At 31.3% G+C, this 24858-nt stretch overlaps 1 protein-coding gene across 10 annotated transcripts in view; it reads right to left on the reverse strand.

The window, feature by feature from the left end:
- Nucleotides 1-24858, reverse strand: part of LOC141452598 (TOX high mobility group box family member 3-like) — a 268943-nt gene that overhangs the window by 69682 nt on the left and 174403 nt on the right. For 4 of the 10 annotated variants that reach the window (XM_074124905.1, XM_074124901.1, XM_074124904.1 and 1 more), the window contains one exon: nucleotides 17020-17137. The exons of 5 other annotated variants lie outside the window; for them this stretch is intronic. The gene's annotated coding sequence lies outside the window, so the exon portion shown is untranslated. Of the gene's footprint in view, nucleotides 1-17019; nucleotides 17138-24858 lie in introns of those variants that run through there. One more of the 10 variants, XM_074124908.1, reaches the window with a different exon arrangement.

Here is a 24858-nt window from a genome sequence, read left to right on the forward strand (position 1 = left end):
AGTGTTTTATTGATCAATTTAAAAAGAGTTATGGTTTTTTCTTTTTCTTTTATTTTCTTTATGTTAATGAAACCTTTCATAGGAGGAAACATAGTAATTATTTAATGCTATGTCCTTAAAAAAATGCGGAAATTGAGAAGCTTTACAAATGGTGAAGATTCAAAAGCTGTTGCAAGTTAAAGGTTCCAATGTACGCAAGGGTTTACCTGATTAGTAGCCGGTTGTGTTTCAGGTCAAGAATGATCCGGATTCAATTAGTGATGCCCTCAATTTTTCACTTCTTTGGAGCCATGATTGGCTCACTATTTAACGATGAATTACTCGTAGACCTGCTTTTGGACAATAAATACATCCGCTTGGAAGACAATCCAAACCATTTTGATCGAAAAGTTAAAATCCATTTAATAAAATCACAATTCCAGTTGATGAGATCGCTAAGCTGCTGCAGTCGAGTCCTCTAAATCGAAATATGCAATTTTAGTTTCCAGCAAGTTTTCGTTTTTACGAGATATTTTGTTATTTACAATACACACTAAGCGGCCACTAGCTTTGCTCTATCCATAGCTCTAATTTCTTTTAATGAATGATTTTTTTTTTCCAATCAACTATGATTAGTTTGCAAAATAGTGAATTATAACATTTTCAAGATTACCACCACCTCTACTAATAAACTTTGTCCATTTTTAGGCAAAAACTTGCGTTGCAGTATTAATATTAATCTAATAAAATTATTATATTGCTGAAACTAATCCTGCAAATAAGCGCTTTACTCATGTTACCAAAATGGTTGTCATTTTTTTTTAAAGAATTTCGAACTAAGAAACAAAGAATAATCTAAAAGATTAACCCTGAAAATATGGCCACTATGTATAATGATTATGTACAAGAATGGGGGAGAAGTTTCTAATCATTTCTCTGTCTGTCTACATCCCTGCGCCGTAAATACTAATTTTCAACAAAACGCAGAAGTAATCTGCCGAGCCTTCATTACTGTTTGTAGGGTGATAACTGCGTCTTTATGTACACCCTGTTATAAAATATATATATATATATATATCTATATACTCACAAAATCTAAGCGCCTAAATGAACTATATTTTAGAAAAGATAAAACGTTCAAGTACATTTTATGGCGTTGGAATTAATTTGGAAATTATTAATGCTTTATTAGTGTAATATATCTTTCAGTTATCTATGCTTTCCATTTATGACTTTCATAATACTCTCAAAATATAGTGAAGCCGGGCAATTATGTATCTCAGCAGAAGATTAATTCATTGTAATAAGCACTGAACGCTTAATTAAATGCAGTCAACTAAATCTTTAAAAGTAATATCTGAAGAAAATAAAAGGATTTTTTATTTCTTTAAAATGAATGGAGCAATTAAAATTTATTATCAAGTAATTATTACAATTAGATAAAAGTAATTTTTGTTCATTCATGTTCCATGAATGTTTAGTACGGTTGATTGCAAAAGATATGTTATTATTTTATGAAATATTGAATTTAATTTCACAAAATTGTTTTCAAAATGTAAGACAAAGGAAACAGTTTGAAATTTCTCCCTTAGAAAAACAAGCGAACAAACTTCCTCTTAGCCGACCAATAAAATTGATGCAACTTGTCGGAAAAGATATGCTTGTGATTCATCCCCAAAATTTTATACACCTGTATCACACAAACTTGTATATTTTAAAGTAAACACGTATTAAGGAACATTTATCCAATTATTTGGCTAGCAAAACGGTTTTATATTGTTGCTACCAGAGTATTGTTAATGTTGCGCACATATTGTAAGCAGTTCTACTTATTTTTTTATGTAATCTAAATTTTAAAGATTAATATAAAATCCTCTTTGTAAACATCAGACGAATGATATGGTACAATCCATTGGCGAACAAACAGAAATGAAATACTTTTTCTTTTTTTTAATTGGATTTTAATTTGAAGTTGTGATTTTTTTTTTTTTTTTTTTACATTTTTCCTTTTTCTCAGCAGCTGAGTAAATTGGAAATTTCTTATAAATAAATTGCTGTGTATTAATTGGAAAATTGGAAAGTGTATAGAGGCATAAAATACTTGCGAAAAGGGCGTAGAAAAGTTGAGCTTCTGGAAAAGTTATTAGGGCGTTGTAGAAGAAGTAGAAGGCACTTCTAAAAGTGGGTCCCAGGGTTTGGGGTGCTGAGAAGCCACTTAGAAAGTTTACATCATTCCATTAAAGGATGAATATTTATCAATCCCCGTCAAAACTGTATTGATAATTAATTCTAATTTATTACTAAGGTATTCTGCATTAAATTTATAGCTAGAAAAAAAAAAAGTAATGGAAATCTTAAATTATCAAATAATAAAATGAATCCAAAAACTTTTGTCAGTTTAATGTGTGGATTCATTTTATCGATTAATAAAAACTTAAGGATGGTTTCAATACTTCAATTAATATTGTTAAACTATTTTAAGATAGCTTTGTGCTAACATACATTTATTCGATGTAATTGCAATCTAAACTAAAGTCCATTTTGAGCAGTTTTGAGATAAAACGAGTTTTGTTTTTTGCTCTGTAAAAAAAAAAAAATGCAAATAAAAATAGCTTTATTTTTTTTGTTTTTATTATTATTATATAGCTGGTAATTTTTTGGTGCATATTAGAATGTAATAGGATTTTAAATTATTTTAGAAAATGCAAAAACGTGATTTACTTCATTGTCATTCTCAACATATCTGGCGCAAGGTTAAACAAAACGGCATTTAAAACTAATTTTAACTCCTCTTTGGGAGTTTTCTTTAGGAAAGGGTGAATTCTCCCCTCAAGCTATTCATGTACTTATCTATTATCATGTTGTATGTATCAGCTTCACTTATTGCAGAAATATACTGCAGTTGTGAAAGTAAATAAAGTAAAAAAAAAATCCAAATTAAAATTTAACTAATAACCTCAACACTAAGGCTTATTTTTAATTTTTAGTTAACTAAAACCATATAAGAATTTACTAATTAACACCACACGACAATAAACTTCACCAAGAAATCAGTCATAAAGAAACAAACAATCTGGTGGACTTACGCTACTGTCATTCTCAATAGTATGAGCTTTTGATTAAGTACTAAAACTTTGTGCTTCTCCTGATGGCCAATAAGTGCACTAAGAACTTACTTCATTCTCACTGGTACAACTGATAAGATGATTCCAACTTCTTGCAATACCTTGTATATCCAACACTCTATAACAATTTCGGCAGGGCAAAAATTGTGTGTTGTCTCAAAAGTAATGCTAACCATTTTTCTACAAAATGAGCCACATCCAACCTTAACGTAGCCATTATCTATCTATATTATTAGAGACATTTTTATATTCAAGTTGTATTGCTACTCGATGAGCGAGATTATACAAAAACTCATGATTAACACAAAATGTTAAATTTTTTTGAACCCACAATAAATAGTTTGGTTCTAAGATGAAGATAAAAAAGAACTTGAAATAGTTGGAATGCATTTTATTGTCGCTACAATTGAAATAATCTTGTTTTAATTACTAAATATTTCAACACTTCTGTGAGCCTTAAGAAGAGTTTTGAGTTTATTATTCCTATGATATAGGTAACTCTTATATACTTATATACTTCGTTGTAAAACCTGAACATCTAAAAGAACACCATTTTAAATTTAAGAGGACGATTAACTAAGTAATGTTTAACCAATAAGTAAGGTAATCGCCTATTTCTTCAGGCGGGGCTTAACGTCCAACTACCAATTAGGTGTCGCGGACGGGGGCGCAAGCTCATACTTTACTATAGGCAATTTTTTCTAACAAATAAAAAGTAGTCATACGCGGGATTCGAACTGGGGATCACTCGCTTACAAAGCCACGCTTTTAACCACTAGACCAGAGATCGGCAACCCGCGGCTCGCGAGCCGCATGCGGCTCTTTTATCCAAATTGTGTGGCTCTTCAGCTTGTCCAAAAAATATCGTATACGATATATATTTTAATTTTATTGAAACAAATGAAAGTTCATTTATTAAAGTAAAGATATTTTTTCAAAAATGTTTTTAAATGTGATAAGTAGACAAAGATGTGTTGGTTCTACATGTGAATGTATTTGCTGGAGGTAAAGAATGGTCTGATAGATCAGTCTGGGTTGCACCTTTTCAAATTCCCTTAATCAAGTTGACTGAAACAATAACACTGTTTTCTTTTACTGCAATATGTTCTTACTTTCAAGTTTTCTTCCTATTTAATGAGTTCAATAATGAATGCAATCGATTACTTGTACCCTCCACTACAGCATCACCATCAATTTGATCCAAAATTTACTGAAACTATAACTTTCAGAATCCTCCTCTATTTGCACCTATTATCCAGAAATATAATACAAAACGAGGTTATATTTGCATAATAATTATTATTATTTTAATTCTCCTCTCGCAATAGAGTCTCTTACATCTCACATCTGTATTGGGCAAAGCTCATTTGATAAGTTTGAAATTGAATAGAATTATATTAAAACAAAGTACGTAATTATATAAGACTGCCGCTTTTTCATTCAAACATAGGTTTAGTTATTATTTATTTGTTTATTTACTTTGCAATATGTGAAAATAAATATATAAAACATTTAAATGTTATTGAATATCATAAGATAATAATTAGTGTATGCAAATGATCTACAGAGGTTTTTACACCATCATCCCTGCGACTCTTGGTTAAGATTTTTTTAAATTATTTAAGGAAAAATGGCTCTCTACTTGAAATAGGTTGCTGACCTCTGCACTTGACCAATAAATTTAACTTCAGGACTTTTACAAACAATCTGTTATGTATACATTTAAAACATGGCTTGATGATAAGCTTGATATTTCTTACTGATTATACATAATATCAGACATGATTAAAATCTTGCTAAGCAGCCCCATTTTAAAAGGGTGATTCATGTTATGTTTAGCGGATTTCAACGAACAAGATTATAAAGTGTAGAAAAAAAGGGAAACTAGAAAAACCAATTCAAAATGCTTTCCACATAACAAAAGAATCTCTTTTCCTCATTACTTCGGCTCTCTGAATAAATGAGAGCAGTTTTAATAATAAGGGTAAACTAAATTCTATGAACAGAACTGGTGAATGGTGGGGTACGCCGACATGTATTTTACTTCTACACACCAGCGCAACACAAACTAAGGGAATGTAATCTTGCACATTCTTGTTCACATTATTTGCTCTTTACCCCTCTCTGCCCCTCTCTACCCCCATTGCCCCTCTTCCCCACCCCCAATAACCCCTCCAAGTACAGTTGAAAGCGTGACTAACTTGCTGGAATTTATCATCCGTGTTATTTAGAGCGTTAAAACTTTCTTTTTTTTTCCATTTTCATTATTAGACTAAAAGACAGATGATGGATTCTCTTTTTTTAATTCCAAAATATAATATACAGGAAATAATTTAAATGGAAATTAAATTTCATGTTTATCCTTCAAAAAGTATTAAATTTTGGTAAATTATTTTTGTTAAAAAAGAAAACATTTTGCAAATTGTCTTTCACTCTCATCATTTTTTTCCATCACAAATTTACAACTATAGTGACGTAATCAGATTACTTGAGACAGCGCTTAAGTAACTTCCTCTGAATTTGTTTTGTTATTTTATTTTTAGTCACAATTCCAGAGGTCTTTTTAATTCTTTGTATCCATCTGGAAGTGTAGAAACTCACTTAAGAATGAAGCTTTTCTCCACTGCAGCCACATCCACATGAAAAGTGCTATGAATGATAAAGTCAGGTATTTCCAACCACATCTACACCTTCTCAGTACAGGTCTACTGGTTCTCCTAAACTCCTCAACCTTGCGAGCTGGTCTAGCTCCTGTTAAAAAAAACCTATTGAACTCCATGATTCTTCGCAAGCTTAGTCCAGCTTCTATGAACCATCTTCATGCAACCCCAGGCTTGCTCTCTCCTGTGCTCCATGAACTTGGCAAATGAGGTAGAGATGACTTTTAAAGCCCAAGAGCTTTTAGCATAAGGGAATCCACCATTGTCCATGCACTACCACGAAGTATTGAATCTCTTTTTTAGGTTTTACCTTGGTCTTCTGAATAACATGAATTTTACTGCGCAATGTTTCTTATAATGTGCCTAAAGTGACACCTAACTCGCGTACCTAAAATCGCTGTAAATCTAATTCCATATTATGGCAACTACTCGATGTTTTCATTTATGATTGCGATTTTTGGCCATCTTACACATGAATCATCTTCAAAACACCTATGACTATGTTTAAATTAAACAGTTCATTTCTTCACTACGGAAAAGTTGAAGGAACAGACTCTGTATAAATTACTGTTCATTCTTTTTGGGTGACTGAATCATAGTTTCAATAAGGATGTGAAAAATTAATGCCAGTTTCAGTCATTATAAACTTGTAATGTTTATATAGTTTATAATGACTGAAACTGGCATATTGAAACTCTGTATAAATCTTGACCAAATTTCGATGGATTTCCTGTGACCAAAACAGGATGGAAGGATAATCCACTTTGTTTATTTACTCCAACGAAATACTCATGAAGTCTGCTTCAAAGGAGTGTAAAGCAAAATGATTCGTATTTAAACGAGGATCAAACTGAACTTTTTGACTGATTTCGTTGCAATCCGTCTGTCAAGTATCATCATAAAATACCAAATATTAAAAAGTTGCAACCACTAAGCAAGCTCAAGAACTTTTTACCTTGCTTAAGTAATTTTAGTGTTATAATTTCAATGTTCAAACAAAATTACAATCAAATAATGAAATCTGAATGGTAACTAAGATCTAAACAAACCAAAATATCAAATTATTTGACGTAAAAGTAAAAGTTATTGTTATTTATGGCATTGTTTGCATGGCTTTATTGGTGGGACAGATAAGAAAATGAATCGTAGTTATTATAAAACTAAATATAAAGAAGATGTAAATCAAAGCAGGGAATGAGATGTAATATTCCTCCTTCCAACCATCTATTATACACACACATACAGAAGTTGTACGTAGGTTCTCTCACAGACCTACACAATTTAATATTAATAATACCAGAATAAGTTGGAGAATACCCTTAACTAATCAAAACAGATTATCTAAATATATCGTTCAAACATATTTCTCTAAATATTACGGCCATTTTCTCTCTCTTCTACAGATATAATTTTCCAAGCTTCCACTCCCTGGGCCCCCACCTCCACAGAGGCGGCCCACCCTTGCAGTTAGTAGTTTACTGTTGAATTAATACCACAGGAAACTGTGGGGTGAGTTTTAGACACACTCACGAGCGCGCGCACAATCTTCTCGCGCTCTCTCTCTCTCTCTGTCGGTAAGGACGTAAACTATAATTAAAGCGGTGATGAAGTACATTAAGCGCCAAACAGAGTGGCTGGTGAGCTGGCTGAACAACTAAAGCAACTTAAATGGATTCTGAAAAGGATTTGTTTGAGTTAATCTAGTTTATTTGAATTAATCTTTGGAAGTGTGAAGAACAGGAGCGAGAGAGAAGTAGAGTTAGACTTGAATACGTTTGGAAATTGTAATTTTCCATTGTGATTGCTGCACAGGAGGAGGACAGTTTTGTCAACTCTAAAATTGATGTGAAACACTCACATGATTGTTTTTCCTAATAATACATCTTTTGAAAAAATCTTTTGAAATCTTTTGAAAAAAAGGTAAAAGTAAAAGAGAAATGAAGGAACTTTAGATTGTAAATAGTATAAAAAGTTTAAAAAAAATCGTTGAAGCCATTTGAAAGTGCTTCAGTAAGGATGTTTCACTAAAGATGTTTCAGGAAAGCTTTACTTCGAAACAAAACTACGAAACTTAATGTATTTCACATTCACTTAAGCTCAAAACTTCTGCCTCCGTGAAAACTCGATTTTGAGAATAGGACATGATTGAGTTTAAGCTTCACCTTGCTGAGTGTAAGCGCAAGTATTAAATGAAATGATTAATGAGTTATCAATTTATCAAAGAAATCAATAGGTTCTTAATATTAATTTACTCTAGCGAATTATGGCTTAAATTATAAGCTTACCCTTCCCAAATATCATAAGATGCTATTAAACACTTCAAAGCAATTATCTTTCTCCTTCAAAGCTTGTTTACAACAACATATCTACAAACCGCTTAATTGAGGTTCTAAACTTTGCTGAATTACTTAGACCAACGGTGAAGCAGTTACAACTTTTCACCGAATCTGAGAGAGAGGGAGGTAGAGAATTTAATCCATAGACAACCGAAGTTCTTCAACATCATGGGGACTTGCTGGTTCCATGCTAGGGTATTCCTCTTGCTAGGTCCTCTCCCATATCACTTTTCTAATACATCCATCGTCCATGAGTGTTTTGTGTAAAACATAGTTGCTCTAATAATTTCCTTGCCCTATCCCATTCAAAGTGAACTGAAAGTATAGAAATGAAAAGTGGTTCGTTAAAGGAGTAAGGCAGATGAGAATAAATATGAGAAAGGTAAAATAGCCGTTAATAGGTCAGAATGAGAAACAAAACCAAGAGAAATGGGCATTTAGTAAGCCCTAAAATGAATTATACTTAATCTCTCATTCTAATAGTCTGTGGAAACTCCAATAAAAATAATAAATTCCTAGTTTATGGCGCTGAAGAGGTTAGCAAACCAAAGGTATGCATATTCTTTGTATTGATTTATAAATATCAAGCCATTGCAATGGTCTGAGGATCTAAGAAATGTAGCTTAAGCTGCTCTCTAGAGTAGACATTTAATAAAAAGTTCTGATCAAAATTAGAAGTGAAATACTATATTTTAAAGTGGAATTTATGGTTTTAATTTCATCTTAGAATACGAAGGGCACAATTCACATTCAATAATATTTTCTTTTTTAATGTTCCAAAAAACTTTAAGTTATTCGTAAAAAAAAAGGGAGAAACAGATTATTCTCAAGCTAATGCCTCGCAAATAGTTCCTATTATGACTCAGTTTAAGTTGGGAGAACCCTGTATCATCTCAAGAAACTAAAATCTATGAATTAAAGTTGAAGTTCATTCGTCCAACATTCAGACAATAAATTACATTTGTTCAACACTTTTCCTAGCTAACAACTAATCGCTGAACTCTTACGTTATCAGCTTGAGAATGGTTGAATGGCTTGCAAATTCACTTATCAGCGCAGATGTAATACAATGATAACTTAGGTGAATATTTGGGCATGCTGGGCGTGCAGGGAAATGAAGTTTATGAAGCCTGAACCTTGCTTTGGAGTAGGCGACGAAATTCTGAGTAAAATACTAGTATTTTACTAGAATCAAAGAACTAATTAGAAGCAGAGAGCTTCTTTCCGGCGCGATACCTGGCAAGTGCTTTAAGAGAATCTAAAAGAAGACTTCCTTCCATTGACAAAGTTGAAGGAATATATTATGTTCAAGGTGATGGAATTATACACCATTCAGCATTCACTTTTTAGCTTCCTGATTCTGCATTTTCGTGCTCACCACATCAAATTAACCATTACTTGTTCTTGTGAATAATTTAATAATCAAAATGACCAAAATTAAACATTTTTTTCTTTATCTCTAATAAAATATTTGAAGAAATTTTATTAAAGATCATTTATAAAAAGAATTCGCCCAGAGATATAATCTAAAACAAAACTTAATCAACGGCTTTTATTCAGATCAAATAGAAGTTTTAAAGAGTGAATCTAATTCTAGATATTGTTCTGTTCCCTAGCAAACAGTAGGGTAGAGACCATCCTCCCTTTGACGGTGAACAAAGAAAGGATCGATTATTGACTACCAGTATATTATTTCCATACATCAGTTATGAGTATCACATCCCTCTGTGCTGGCTGCCCGCCCTTCATTTCGATTTTCTCTTCCTTTATCTTTGCACATATTCATATGAAAATAAGTTTTCTTTTTTTTAAAAAAAAACAAACGCTGAGATTAAGGATAATTTATTACACGATAGCCAAATGAAATGTGCAGAAGAATAGAAGAAAAGTTGAGAATTCTAAATAGAAATTCAGCAATTGAAAATGGTTAAAAACTTAAGTTAGACCAGATTTTGGTACGGTTACATAGAATTGAGAGACAAAAGAGATGTACCCAATAAACCTTATATCTTTTCCAGGGTTTAAACCGTACAATGAAGTCCATGAAAACTAGCTTTGTAAAATATCAGGGTTTTAATAGCAGAGAAAGTATCCAATTTTAGCCGTTAATGACGATTTAGGTTACAATTATATTAGAAATTATAATTAGCTATCTGGTTATATTTTTATTCGAACCATTAAATTGGTTATTTTGAAGTGTTCTTAAAGATTTTATAATTGAGTTTTAAGTTTCTATTAATCGCCTTTTTTTAAAAAAATAAATAAATAATCTCCTTTTGTCTAATGAAGCAATCACTTAGTTGCACTCAATCTACAGTTTTCATTAATTATATTTTTTAATTTAATGCATTTTAACCAGTTAAGAGCGTTTGACGTGTATATACGTCAAACCAAATCTCTATCACAGTGCAGTCGACGTCTATACTGTTGTGAAACATATAAACTTGCCATTAACTATAAAAACTCGAAATTTTAATAGAATACAATAAGAATATTATTTGGTGGGATGTTTCCTTTATCTTACCAATAGAACTGCCAAGTATTTTATACGGAGTGGGTTGGTGGGAGTCAGCCAAATGATAAGTGGTTGGTACATGTTTGGTTTCGGCATTAGAGATTGGGGAAGTACGCACACAAATAGAAGCTCTCAACCGTTGTGTAATGCTGGTTTTTACCTTAGATAGAGGTTCAGGACCTCAGTATGAGCATGATTTCATTTTGCACAGAATTCAAAGCTCTTTTCTTCCTTGTAAAAGCTGTTGCGTCTCTAGTTAACTAACGTGAAGCGGTGCAAGATTTTGAAAGAGTACAGAATATTCTGGTAATCTCAAGCCCCAGGAGATTGCAGAAAAAGTGCTTGTGCAGTGGACTCTTATGACCATGTAAACTTTGGGTTGTTTTGCCCTGCGTTCGACGTGTAATGCACGTCATTGTCTGATTTTAATTCCGCACACTGTGGGGGGGTTTTTTAAAAATTAAATTCCGAGCTTAACTAGTTAATTCTTATGTTGTTGAAAGTGCAAAAAATATATTTTATTTTATTTATTTATTTTTATTTTCTTAGTTAATTTGAAAGAATAAAAAAGATTTTTCTAGGAGCAATTTACTTTGAAGGGAAGCAGAAGAACTTCGGGCCAGAAGAACATTCGGGCGAAGAGGCGAGGAGAAGAGTTCCCCGTCTATCCCAGCTATTAATACAAACAACTCTAGAGCCAGGATGAAGCAAGGAAAGGAAAGTTATAAATTACTTTAGTTAAATGAAAATGAAGTTTTCCCCAACCTGCTTTGAAGTCACAGTTTAATGGATGGAAATTCATTCCGACTTGCTAATATGAGTTGAAGTAAATTGTCGTCTCCCCTTACTACAGCCTCACTCCCTATTTTCTATGAAAAAAACCTTCCCCTCTCTTTCCCTTGTTAATTCTGAAGTTATATATATAACTATATATATATATAAATTTTATATATATAGAAGAGGCTGTTCTTCTCTTCTCCTTTATATTACCTTCTTTTTTATTCATTAATGAGAAAGCTTCACAAATTAGGTTTTGAAAACAAGAGTTCTTCTTCATCTTTTTCAAGAATATACTCGAAATTAGTTCTTTTCTTTCTTAGTACATTTTTTCATTTCATTTTTAGAGCTTATGAGCTTTGAGACCCAAGATTAAGAAAATTAAAATTACTTAAGTACGATACGAAGATCTGAAAAAAGCTTTCGAATAAATAAAACAAGAGTTCTTAGTCACAGCCTTCTGAATATGAACACCATTCTGGCTGCCAGAATAATGGTTATTTATCATTGCTCTGAAATAGTGAGTTTTGAGCGGTAAGTCTGCAGAAAGAATGTGCAAAAAAATTAAGGAATTACTTTTGGTTCTCGCAGATTGCAGACTCTCAATTAACTGTGTAATCATTTTAGATGGTCAGTAGTTTAGAAGATAGCAACTAGATATTTCATAGTGATCTGTTCAATGTAGAGCCGAAATATTAGAGGCATAAATGTGGGGCTTGTTTTGAACTATGAAAATACTAGTTCCTATTCTCTCCTAAACTAATTAAAACTATGAATATATAGTTTTCGTGACCGCAAATTGTTAAAATTAGGATGGAAGATTTGCGAGGAATCGGTCAAATAAACCAACTCGTCTTTTTGCCAACGTTTCGACAAATATATTGTCCTCTTCAGGGCGTGAGCTATGCGTGTTGGTTGAGTTACATAAACTGCCAGTTTACATCAAATCTTCCATCCTAAGTCTAATTAAAACTGTCCGTAAGGACAGTTGTATAAGGGTTGATCGACAAAAACTGCACGAAAAAGCGTAACGTTAAAAAACACCCAACTTTGACAATTTTTTTCTCTTTTTCTGTAAATGATAAAATTCCCAAATTTTCTCTATAATATGGGGCAAATCCTCTTTTATAACTGTAATTTTTTTGCAACAACCCAGATCTAATAGATTTCTTCATTATAATTGATCTTTTACAACTATAAAGGTACTAATATTATCTATTTTTTATTTCATTAAAATTACTTAAATGATATGAATGTTATAAAATTCCCAAATTTTCTCTATAATATGGGGCAAATCCTCTTTTATAACTGTAATTTTTTTGCAACAACCCAGATCTAATAGATTTCTTCATTATAATTGATCTTTTACAACTATAAAGGTACTAATATTATCTATTTTTTATTTCATTAAAATTACTTAAATGATATGAATGTTATAAAATTTCCAAATTTTCTCTATAATATGGGGCAAATCCTCTTTTATAACTGTAATTTTTTTGCAACAACCCAGATCTAATAGATTTCTTCATTATAATTGATCTTTTACAACTATAAAGGTACTAATATTATCTATTTTTTATTTCATTAAAATTACTTAAATGATATGAATGTTATAAAATTCCCAAATTTTCTCTATAATATGGGGCAAATCCTCTTTTATAACTGTAATTTTTTTGCAACAACCCAGATCTAATAGATTTCTTCATTATAATTGATCTTTTACAACTATAAAGGTACTAATATTATCTATTTTTTATTTCATTAAAATTACTTAAATGATATGAATGTTATAAAATTCCCAAATTTTCTCTATAATATGGGGCAAATCCTCTTTTATAACTGTAATTTTTTTGCAACAACCCAGATCTAATAGATTTCTTCATTATAATTGATCTTTTACAACTATAAAGGTACTAATATTATCTATTTTTTATTTCATTAAAATTACTTAAATGATATGAATGTTATAAAATTCCCAAATTTTCTCTATAATATGGGGCAAATCCTCTTTTATAACTGTAATTTTTTTGCAACAACCCAGATCTAATAGATTTCTTCATTATAATTGATCTTTTACAACTATAAAGGTACTAATATTATCTATTTTTTATTTCATTAAAATTACTTAAATGATATGAATGTTATAAAATTCCCAAATTTTCTCTATAATATGGGGCAAATCCTCTTTTATAACTGTAATTTTTTTGCAACAACCCAGATCTAATAGATTTCTTCATTATAATTGATCTTTTACAACTATAAAGGTACTAATATTATCTATTTTTTATTTCATTAAAATTACTTAAATGATATGAATGTTATAAAATTCCCAAATTTTCTCTATAATATGGGGCAAATCCTCTTTTATAACTGTAATTTTTTTGCAACAACCCAGATCTAATAGATTTCTTCATTATAATTGATCTTTTACAACTATAAAGGTACTAATATTATCTATTTTTTATTTCATTAAAATTACTTAAATGATATGAATGTTATAAAATTCCCAAAAGTACATTTTTAATAACTTCTTTAAGGATTTATGAAAACATTGTTAACAGGCGAACGTTAGAGTACTCAGAAGCCCCATTAGTAGTAAAAAATTAGAAATCAGTTCAGAACAATGGGGAAACAATTAAAATAAAATATATGAGCCTTCCCGTACGTTTATAAATGGCTGAAATTACGAACTGAAACAAAGAATAAAATTTAGGGAACTTGCTGATTAGTATAACTTCTTTTTGTTTAACCAATCCTTATACTTAAGTTTTTAAACTGTTTTAAGGAGTAATTTTCAAAGATGGGTAATTCCTTAAACTACCAACAAATCCATTTCAAAGACAATTGGACTTTATAAACGCCACTACTTTGTAAACAATAATGAATAATTATCCCTTTTTAGAATCTTTTAAAATTACTATCAAAAATAAATTTAATTTGTCGGAGAATAAAAAATAATATTTATGAATAATTTATTACGCGCACAATATAAAAGGAACTCTTCAAGGATATTCCTGGAGGAAAACATTAATAATAAATAAATAAATACCTGTAATAAAGTAAATAATAATTATTTAAAAACAAAATAATGCAAATCATAAGTCCGTTACAACTAAAAAAAAAAAGTCAATAAAATAAAAATTTATAAATTATAATTGTAATAAAAATAAATTTCAATAAATAATAGTTGTAAAGTTGTATAAATTTCTATAGTTCAGGCCTTGGATAAAAGGTCGTGACATTTAAACTTTAATTATATCCTCACTATATAATACACATAGAAATTGTCTTAATAAATCATTCTGTGTAGAAAATAAAGCAATAGTTCCGTCCATTGTTACTGATATTTATAGCATAAAAGAGAACAGTATTAAAAAGATAGGTTTAATTAAATTTTTAAATAATATAAGGTTAATTTGTTTGTTATATTAATGTTGGGAGTATGGCTGAAAATGATTTATTATTCGCCTTTATTGATGCTATCCAAATCGCCTAAGGAGCTGCTCAAGAGTGACAATGTAAATTGTGTAATTGGAAGGTTGGTCTGCTTGCGGATACGCTAAATCTAAGTAGCTCACATTGTGGTTGCTCACATTAACAACAAAACATGTGCATGACTCAAAAGTTACTCCCGGCTAAGGTAATAAATGAAGATAGAGTAGCCATACTTGTAGAGAGATTATCCCACAGCTTAAGAAACGGAAACGCTTACAATGAATTCCTTAATAATTTAATTTCTTCACCAAGAAAGATTTTTGTCAATTCAAGAAATGAAGTAATGGGATATGTTCGTCCGTAATGGGCGATTATGGGGGTAGATAAAGATATTTTTAATTGACCTTTGAAAATTACAATGGTTTTCAAATTTCGAGCTTATTCTTGCCAGAATCAATATGAAGTCAAATGACTCAAGTTTTAGTGTATAGCTCAAAGAAGTCAAAGCAACTCCATGTTGATAAGATCTACTATAAATTTCCTACAATCCACAGATCCTATATATAAATAACTACAAAAATATAGCAAATTTCTCTAAACATAAATAAAATCCAATCTGCGACTCCCAAAAAATCATGTAATCTTATTTAGTATACACCAATACCTCGCTTTGCGTCGTTTCATTTTGCGTTTTTTCGAAGTTGCGTCGCTACTTAATTAGTACTAATTTTCACTCTGCGTCGTTAGATTTTCGAAGTTTCGTTGTTTTGGGTTCCATTGAAATTTTCATTTTTTTCTAAAAGATGGTAACACTTTTGTTTTAAAGTGTCCCAGGCGGTAGCTACGAATATCAATTGCTACAAGGAAATTTATTTTACGTTGAAAAAAAAAAGCTGTCCAGCAAACATTGGACCAATTTTATGTGAAAGAAAGCCGACTTACGACAACAGCCACTATGGACTCATCAGACAGTGATTAATTTTAATTTTGTTTTTCATAAATTAATTTTGTTTTAATTGAATACAACATACTTTTCTTTTGTTTTTTGTATGTATGTAATAAAATTTTATATTATTTTTGCTTTTAAAATGTTTACATTGTTCAATTTTCTTTTTAAAAAGTAGTATTTTCGTAACCCTGGAACCTATCTTCGATCTTTACATGGTTTGCTATAGAAAATCTTAATTCACTTTGCGTCGTTTCAATTTGCGTTGAGTTTTTTTGGAACGTAACCACGACGCAAAGTGAGGTATTAGTGTATTTAAATCCAACAAAGCTGGCGTGAAATAATCACAAATAGTATCCCACAATACCAAACTAAGGTATCCTGCTGCACAGGTTCGATTCCAGGCGTTTTGCCTTAGATTTTATTTAATAATACAATAATAAAATTAATACAAAATATGAGTAATTCACAGCAATGTGTTAGCGATCTTCTACCGCGCTCATAACATCTGACGTACGTATTGTCCACCTTAAGAGATGGAGTGGCAATTACACTAACTACAAGTTACTTACTCAATTTTTATTCAACGATATCCTCCGGAGTAAGATTCAAATGTTATTACCCATCCTTGTGAACATTTAAAGAAGACAATTTTTAGCCTTTTTCAAGAAAATTAAGTGAAATGTTTTACCGATTGGTTTGGTACATTATCTAAAGGTAATTAAGCAATAAAATAATCGATTAATTAATTAGTAAGATTGGCCAAAATGAAACACTTAAAAATTTGACAGCAATTCATGAAGAAAATTTATTTCGTAGGGCTTCGGCTAACCCTAAGAACAAGCCTTCCAATTAAACCACGCCATCCAATTAAAACAAAGTTCCTTCGCTGTTTATACCAAGCTACTAATTAATATTAAAATTTAATAATTATATGGCAAAGCTGGCCAACTTAAACTGTACTTTGGAAAAGTTTATTGTTTGAATTACCAAGTTTCTTTTTGTATAAATAGTTTATTTAGATCTGAACTGTCCCCTTTATATAAATTCTTAAATCTAAATTAACTTCTTTAGTTCTTTATTTTACCTTTAAATTAAACATTTCTTTATAATCAGCAATTTTCTTGAGGCTATGATCTTTCATATGTCAACTTTTTATTTTTATTTTAAAGAGATAGCAACTTTAATGTTTTTAAACTCCACGTTGAAAAGATTCTGATCAATTTACAATTTAGTAAATACTTACTCAAAAAAAAGAAAAAGATAGTAGGCCACTTAAAGACATAATTGGGCATCTGTCATGGCTAGATTCCCTGATTAGTTCTTCCTCTTCAAAGGATTCCACATTCTAATAGTAACCTTACCTGTAACAAAATACAAATTGTAAGTAATAATAAATACACTTCAAAGATCAATTCAAACATAAAGTTAATTATGATTTTTTTCTTGTCGCAAAGGAGAGTCTCTGCGAGACAGAGGGTGGGCCAAATGTCAGAGTTAACAGACTTATTTTATGAGAGAGTAAATGCTGGTTTTATGAGAGAACAGAGTAATTGTACAAATTAATACAATATTAATTAAATAAAGTAAAGTTCGCGAATAAGTTTACCTTAAATAGAAAGGTGGGAGTCATCCACAGATTCTGCTAAATGTAATCTTGTGAGCAATAATTCTGATAGTAATTAGAGGATAAACTGCCATTATTGATAATATTATTAACACTGCATTGCCAATGCTCGAACTTAGTCAGTTATTGCCAATGTGGAGTCATATTGACTCCATAATTTATTTTTTATATTGATTTCAATTTTAATAATAAAATTCGCGTTAAAGGATGAGAAAGAATAGGAATTAAGGACGAAAAAACAAATTTTGTCCACAAATCGGCTTTAACATTTCACGCAGCAGGAATTAACTTCAACTTAGGATCGCAGTAATTTCAGTATTTTCTGAGAATCTTGATTGACTGCCTTCTGATCAGGGACTTTTTCATTTTTTTGAATTATTGTACTTTTACTATGTTTTCAATTACTGTGCGCTGTTGACACGGATCGGAAATTACCCAATTCGCTGCAAGTTTTTGCTGCAATTCGGACAGAAAATCAATTCTAGAAAGAGGCTTGTTTTTTTGTGCCTTGATACTTTCTATGAAAATTATGTAAATTTATCAAATAAGTATTTAGGCAATAATCTGGAGTCAAGATAATAACAGAAAATCTACTTGTATTACCAATCAGGAGTCAAAATGACTTCTTATGATTCAAGTAAACTAATCTGCAAAAAGAAACTAAGAATTCCATGGTCTTCAGCTTGTGACTATCCAAATGGTGAGAGAGTGGGGATAGCATATCTAAGAGCATTTCGGGATAGCTTCGAGATGTGCGAAAACAGAGCCATTCCTATCTTTTTTTGGGTCAAATTGACTCAGGATTGGCAATGCAGTGTTGATTGAACGAAGAAGAAAAATGAATCAATAGATAGTTCTAGTTTCAGGGATACACAATCCAATACATCCAGCGTGAAGCTCTCACAAGACAGTTGGTTACCGTATCTATAATTAATTAAGACTAGTCATTTTAATTACAAAAAACAAAAAATAGATAATTTTTGCATAAATAATAGCGAATTTAAAATAAATGTTCGTTAAACTAAGTCGGAATAAATGTAGGCATGAAAGTCAAATAAATTGATGATGTGTTAAGTTTATTTTGATAGTAAAATCAAGCTGACAAGGTAATATTGACACGGCGTGAGTAATGAGCTGACTATGATGGCGATACCCAGTCCATTTATATCTGCCAAAGTTAATTTGTGTACGTCGTGCAGGGGTACACCATACCGTTCTCATGATATGTTACTGTGTAACCACTCCCCTGTATATATATATATAACTTCCACTGAAATATTCGCTTAGACACTCACAATTTTATGTTTATTATAATTAATTTATGTGAATGTAAGTTTTATATTATACTTCCCATTCAAAAAAAGTTTGATAAAACCATTTGTTTTAGTCAAATATTACCATTTTTTTTTTAAAAAAGTAACTTATGAAACTGACAATAACGTGAAACAGCTAGTTCGTTTCCCAGTAGCAGAGCGCCAACTGCATTCTGGGATTTATTTCTCTAATTTAACCATTTTCTTATATCTGAGCGATTAAGTGTTCACCTACTAATGGATACAGTTAACTGCAACTGTAATTTACAGCCTTCGGCTAATACTGAGGAAGCAAACACTCTCTATCTTCATCCAATTCTGATCTAATTGAACTAAACATACTCCCCCAAAAAATAATTAGGACAAAAATGTTTAAAATACATACGATAGGTTTATAATTGTGTAGATTTGATTGGTGAAGAAGGATAGGAGGAAAGAATGCATGCCAAAGAATAAATAGAGGATACAAAATAAAATGTATCCTGAACTTTACTTTGTATTCTTTCTAAGAAAACGCCAGTTTAGATTGATGAAAAATGTGAAACGTATTCCAAGAAAGGCTTTTGGAAAGATTGCGGCGAATAAGTCGTAGCAATGCCGATGATAAAATTGCCTTGGAAGTGTAGAGGCAATCCTGGAGGAGACTCGCTAAGAGAAATGTGAAAGAGTTCTATGCAGGTTTTAGGAACGCCAAGGACTAGCTGCTAGGTACGAAGATATTATCTTAAGCTTTGAGAAAAGCTGTATAAGCAAAGCTCAGTGAACTCAAAAATCTTTTCTATAAAACAGTGCATTAATTTCTTCACACTTTTGTCCAACGAATGCTTTAAATGTAATAGTTTAATGTTATTTAGCTCATAGAATCGAACATCGTCCTGACGAGCGCTAAAAAAAGTTATTATTTTTAGTTGCACTTTCTGGGGAACCTCCAAGAAATAAGTGATGTTTCCTAGCAGAAACTTTCAATGAAAATAGTTTAACTTCCAAAATTTAAGCTTTGTGTGAAATAGTTTCTTAAGCAGAATATAGAGCAAGAAACTTTAGAAGTTTTAGTTGATAAGTAGATTCTTTTGCTTAAAAGTATAACTAAGTGAGTAAGTTAAAAATTAAATTTTTATGACAATTACAAGTTAAAATAATGGTTTAGTTATTAATAATGTAGAATGAATCTATTACTTTCTATTAAAACCTGACTTTGTAAAAGCCTTCTGATTCAATACCATAGTTATTAATAGTTTTCTCAGAATTCAAGACTCCCTCTGATTGTCGGAATACTATATTAAGGGAATGATGGTTTTTCCATCAGAAACATACCTACATTACAGAAATTAAACTTAATAATTAAATCAACTGTTAAACTCTGACATTCATATCTTATTCAATTTACTTGACATAATTAAACAAGTATAATCTACATGTTAGTAACTTAGTATTTGTGAATCAGTTCGCATGCGCAACATGGGAAATAAAGGCAAAATCCCCCTTCGTTTCTACTCTTCGTGTCCTCCTATGATTGTAATGTCCCTGCTATCTAGATCACATAAATTAAATAGAAATGGTTCTAAGTTTCTCTTACTAACTCACAAACAACACACACACACACACACTCGCTCACATATAAGTGTTCAGTGAGTTCAAGTTTTGTGTGCGCCAAGAGGCTTGTGTATGTGGCTCACCCCCAACTCATCTTGGTCCCCACAAACTTAAATTGGGGTAGGAGAGGCCGACTAACTTATATTAGTTTCCCGTATATTGGATATTCAGCGAGGCGTGCCTTACACTACTACACTCACAAATTCACCGGCAAAGTAAATATCTACTCTTCACCTTTCTGATATTCTCTCTTCAGTTAGATTTTATAGTTCAATAAAAGTTATGGGATGAAAAACTAACTTTGATCAATTTTTTTTCCACCCAGCCTTTCAATTAAATTATTAATAAATTGGTTATTTTAATATTATATTTTATATTCTTCCCCTCTCTCAAAAGTTATTAAAATTACAAGTAAACTATAACTAAGCGGTGTATTCCAATCAAACCAAGTATTTCTGGTTAAGAGAAAGTATGGATAAATTCCACAAAATGTAGTTCAGTTATTCAATTCAAGAACGATAGAGAAGTTCTCCAGAACATCCTGAACTAAGTTACAAGTTGTTTAAGCACCACAAGAGGGTGGACCTCTCTTCTGATGACCGAACATAGTCCAGATTCTCACCACAAAGAAACTGCTCACCATACAATCTTGTCCATACCAAAGCAAAAAATGGAAATAAAACACAAAATTTTCCTGTAAAACGATTCCAATGATTGTTCTATAAACAACTTTATATCGTTTTTTCTTAACTAAATACCTTCCAACTTTATTTTAAATTTCTCCTGAAGAAGATAAGAGATTTCAGAAGATTGGAAAACTGCTACGTTTGGTTTTTCTTTAAAGTAGCTCTCCTCCTAACTTCATTGCCCATCAGTGGTGTCTTCGAGACGGAACGCTCCGGAACGTCGTTCCCCGGTACTTCTTTTTTGTACAGGAACGCGTTTCGGAACTAAAGATGATTTCTGTTCTAACGAAAAATTGGTTGATGTATTAAAAAATTAAAAAAAAATTACGTGAATACAATTTTCTACATCAGGTCGCTTGGAGGTCAGATACAGCTCTGAATTCTCTAATTTATGTAAATCTTGTATTTGGTTATTATTGCATTTCGTGATGACAGAAAATAATTTAATAAATGTATTTCGAGTATTAGATCCAACGGAATGGCCAACGGATTTTGAAACTGACTACAGTGAAAAACCAAATCGAGTCGTTATGCACCAGATTTAATCTAACAACATCAACAACACGATGTATCAATGCGTTTAGAGATTATATTGATAATGGAGGCTGAGAAATTCCTGAAGATTTACAAATTTTAATTCGATGATAAATACTATTCCTTGCAGTTCGGCAGAGTGCGAGCGAGGATTTAGTAATATGAATATTATTTTAAATGAACCAAGAAGTAGAGTATAAATTGAAAAACTAGCAAATCTCCTATTTATAAAAATGAATGGTCCACCGCAACAATTACTTAATCCAGATAAATAAAATTAAAATAAAAATTTGGTTGAGGTCTCATCTTTCAGCAGATAACAACGAAATATAGAAAGTTTAAAAAAAGATCCTGACCATATTTGGAATATTTTATAAAAATTATTATTTTTAATGTGTTGTTGTAGATATTTATGCAAGTACGTACTACACATATTTTATTAACAAAAACTTACAGTTTAAAATGTTAAGTATAAGGGTTGATTAAACGCCAAAAGGTACACAAATCAGCGAGTACCCAACATTTCATTAATACTTCATTAATATTTAAGTAATTCTACTGCATTAATTTTCATTAATAAGTTATTTTTTAGAATTTATTAGATGTCACAGACCTTATTCGAGCTGAATTTTATCAAAATCGTACTAAGCATTATAGAAATATTGGTAATAATAGTTTTAGAAAGGGCCTTATTTGGGTGGGGCGAACTCCCCTCCTTATGAGGCACGGCGTCGAGACTTTTAAAGTGCAAATCTGTACAAATTTCGATTCGAATGACATTTCATTCATGAAAATCGGTTCACGTGTCGATATTTTGAAACGATTGCTATACTTCCCCTTAACGACTGTAAGAGCTGATCGCCGCTTGAATGTTACGTAGGGGAGCCCTAACCCTATCATCCTACCAAATTTTATCAAAATCGGGCCAAGATTTACAGAGTAATTAGTAATAATAATTTTGGAGGGGGCTTTACATAAAGGGGGCTAACTCCCCATTCTATGTACAGCGTCGAGACCCCCAAAAGGCACATCTACATAAAATTCCGAATCGAATGACACCTCATTCATGAAAATCGGTTCACGCGTTTAGGCGCTACGTTGTTTACAAAAAAGGTAACAACAAGAACAATAAGAAGAAGAACAAGAACAAGAACATTTTTTGAAAAAGCCGTTTTTGCTCATTTTCGGCAACTTTTTTCTCGAAACCTATAAGATCTGGGTTGTTGCAAAAAAATTACAGTCATAAAGGAGGATTTGCTCTATATTTTAAAGAAAATTTGGGAATTTTATCTTTTATAGAAAAAGAGAAAAAAATTGTCAAAGTTGGGCGTTTTTCAACGTTACGCTTTTTCGTGCAGTTTTTGACGATCAACCCTTATACAACTGTCCTACCGGACAGTTTTAATAATTTGTTAACTATTTATATAAAATGTTCTTATGATTGTAATAAACGTATATATATGTTACATGAAATGGGGTCTGCAATGATTTTCGCTTTCTTTCCTTTTTGTAGCACAAAGAATATTTAAAAAAATTAAAGTATATTATACAGGGTGTTCATTTTAAGACGGCTCAAATGCATTTCATGCTTAAACGATTGTTCTGAGCGAAAAATGGTAGAGGAAAAATTTGTTGTCCGTCACCTCTAGTTTCAGAATATGGGACTTGATTTTAGATTCCTGCCCGCATACGCGGCTGACGCGCGACTAGAGGTGAGGGTTCGCAGTTGACCCCCATTTTTATATACAGTTCAAGACACAGTTCATGCTGCAAAAGTGCATTATTTGATAAATTAAGGAATAAGATTGATCTTTACATGAAAGATATTGATCACTTAAATATGTGGCAGGAGTTTTCCAATTTTTTTTGGTAATTAAACGCAACTACCCCAAAATTACCAAATAATTATTAAACCTTCTTGTTTGTAACAGATTTAAAATTAATTTTTAGTCATTTTGTGTGTGCTTGAGAACATCTAAAGCTCTTAACATTTGATTTTTCTTAGAAAAATCACTCGGAAAACGACTTATTTCCCGATAATAAGAAAAATACTAGCTTTACGGCCTTGGCAATATTTTTAGTAGAAAGGGGATGAAAAAATACATAAAATGACCTATCGCGTGCTCTTCTTTCTCTTTGATAACAAGTTAAAAAAATTGAAATATGTTTAAAAATACCAGATTTTGAAATGGCCTAGCACCTTTACTTTTGAAAATATCGAATTGCGGTTTCCGGTTTCTTTCATTACTTTTTATACTCTTTAAGACTGTGTATATAAAAATGGGGGTCAACTGTGAACCCTCACTTTTGGTCGCGCGTCAGCCGCGTATGCGGGCAGGAATCTAAAATCATGTCACATATTCTGAAACTAGAGGTGACGGGCAACAAATTTTACCTCTACCATTTTTCGCTCAGATTAACCGTTTAAGCATGAAATGCATTTGAGCCGTCTTAAAATGAACACCCTGTATATACGAGTATAAGCGTTCTAGTAAAAAAAATAATTAACAGGACACCCCTGATTGCACTTATAAAACATTAATGAATATTAAAAATACGAGTATTTCTTTATTTGTTATTTATTCATTACTTCAAAGGGTAGAAAGATTATTGCCAATTGCATATTTATTTTTTTGTTGTACTACTTTGGACTTGTACTTTATAACCATCTATCCACCTAAACAGTCAGAGTAGAAGAAATAGGACACAAGTTAACCGTGTAAAACAAATTATAGTTAATAAATATAAGCCCTGAAGATGACCTGGTCCCTTAGTCGGCAAGAAGAACAAATAAATAACAAAAATTATGACTGAGATTGGCAAAGATCTCTCTTCCTTTTAATCACTTATAATTATTGTAAAAATTATCATTAAAAAATAAAAAAATATCTAACTTCTGTACATAATTATTGCTGTGTTTTTTTAAATTTACTTCTAATCATTTGGTTCTTATGATATATTACTGATTTTCTATATTACTGATTCTCTACATTGTTTGTATTTTTGTATTTGTAATATCCAGGCCCTGAAGAAGACAATGTATTAGTCGAAATGTTGGCAAAAAGACGAGTTATTGTTTTTATTTGACCGATTCCTCGCCAATTTTGAATCCTTAAGTAAAAAAATTAGAATAAAAGAAATCATGAGAGTGTTTATCTAGTATCATCTCTAGAGAGAAAATTTTCTCTTTGATTTTGTAAATTTGCCAAAAATTTGAAGAAGATAAGATATCCTGCTTCGGTTTTAGAAAGGACAAAGTTAAGCTCAAATAAGATTTTTGCATGATTTAATGTGGATTAAAACAAAGTTCGGCAGGTTTAATAAAGAATTAC

Source organism: Rhodnius prolixus, unplaced genomic scaffold (genome assembly GCF_049639745.1).
Source record: "Rhodnius prolixus isolate KJV_2025 unplaced genomic scaffold, Rpr scaffold_3, whole genome shotgun sequence".
In the NCBI taxonomy this organism is placed as follows: Eukaryota; Metazoa; Arthropoda; class Insecta; order Hemiptera; family Reduviidae; genus Rhodnius; species Rhodnius prolixus.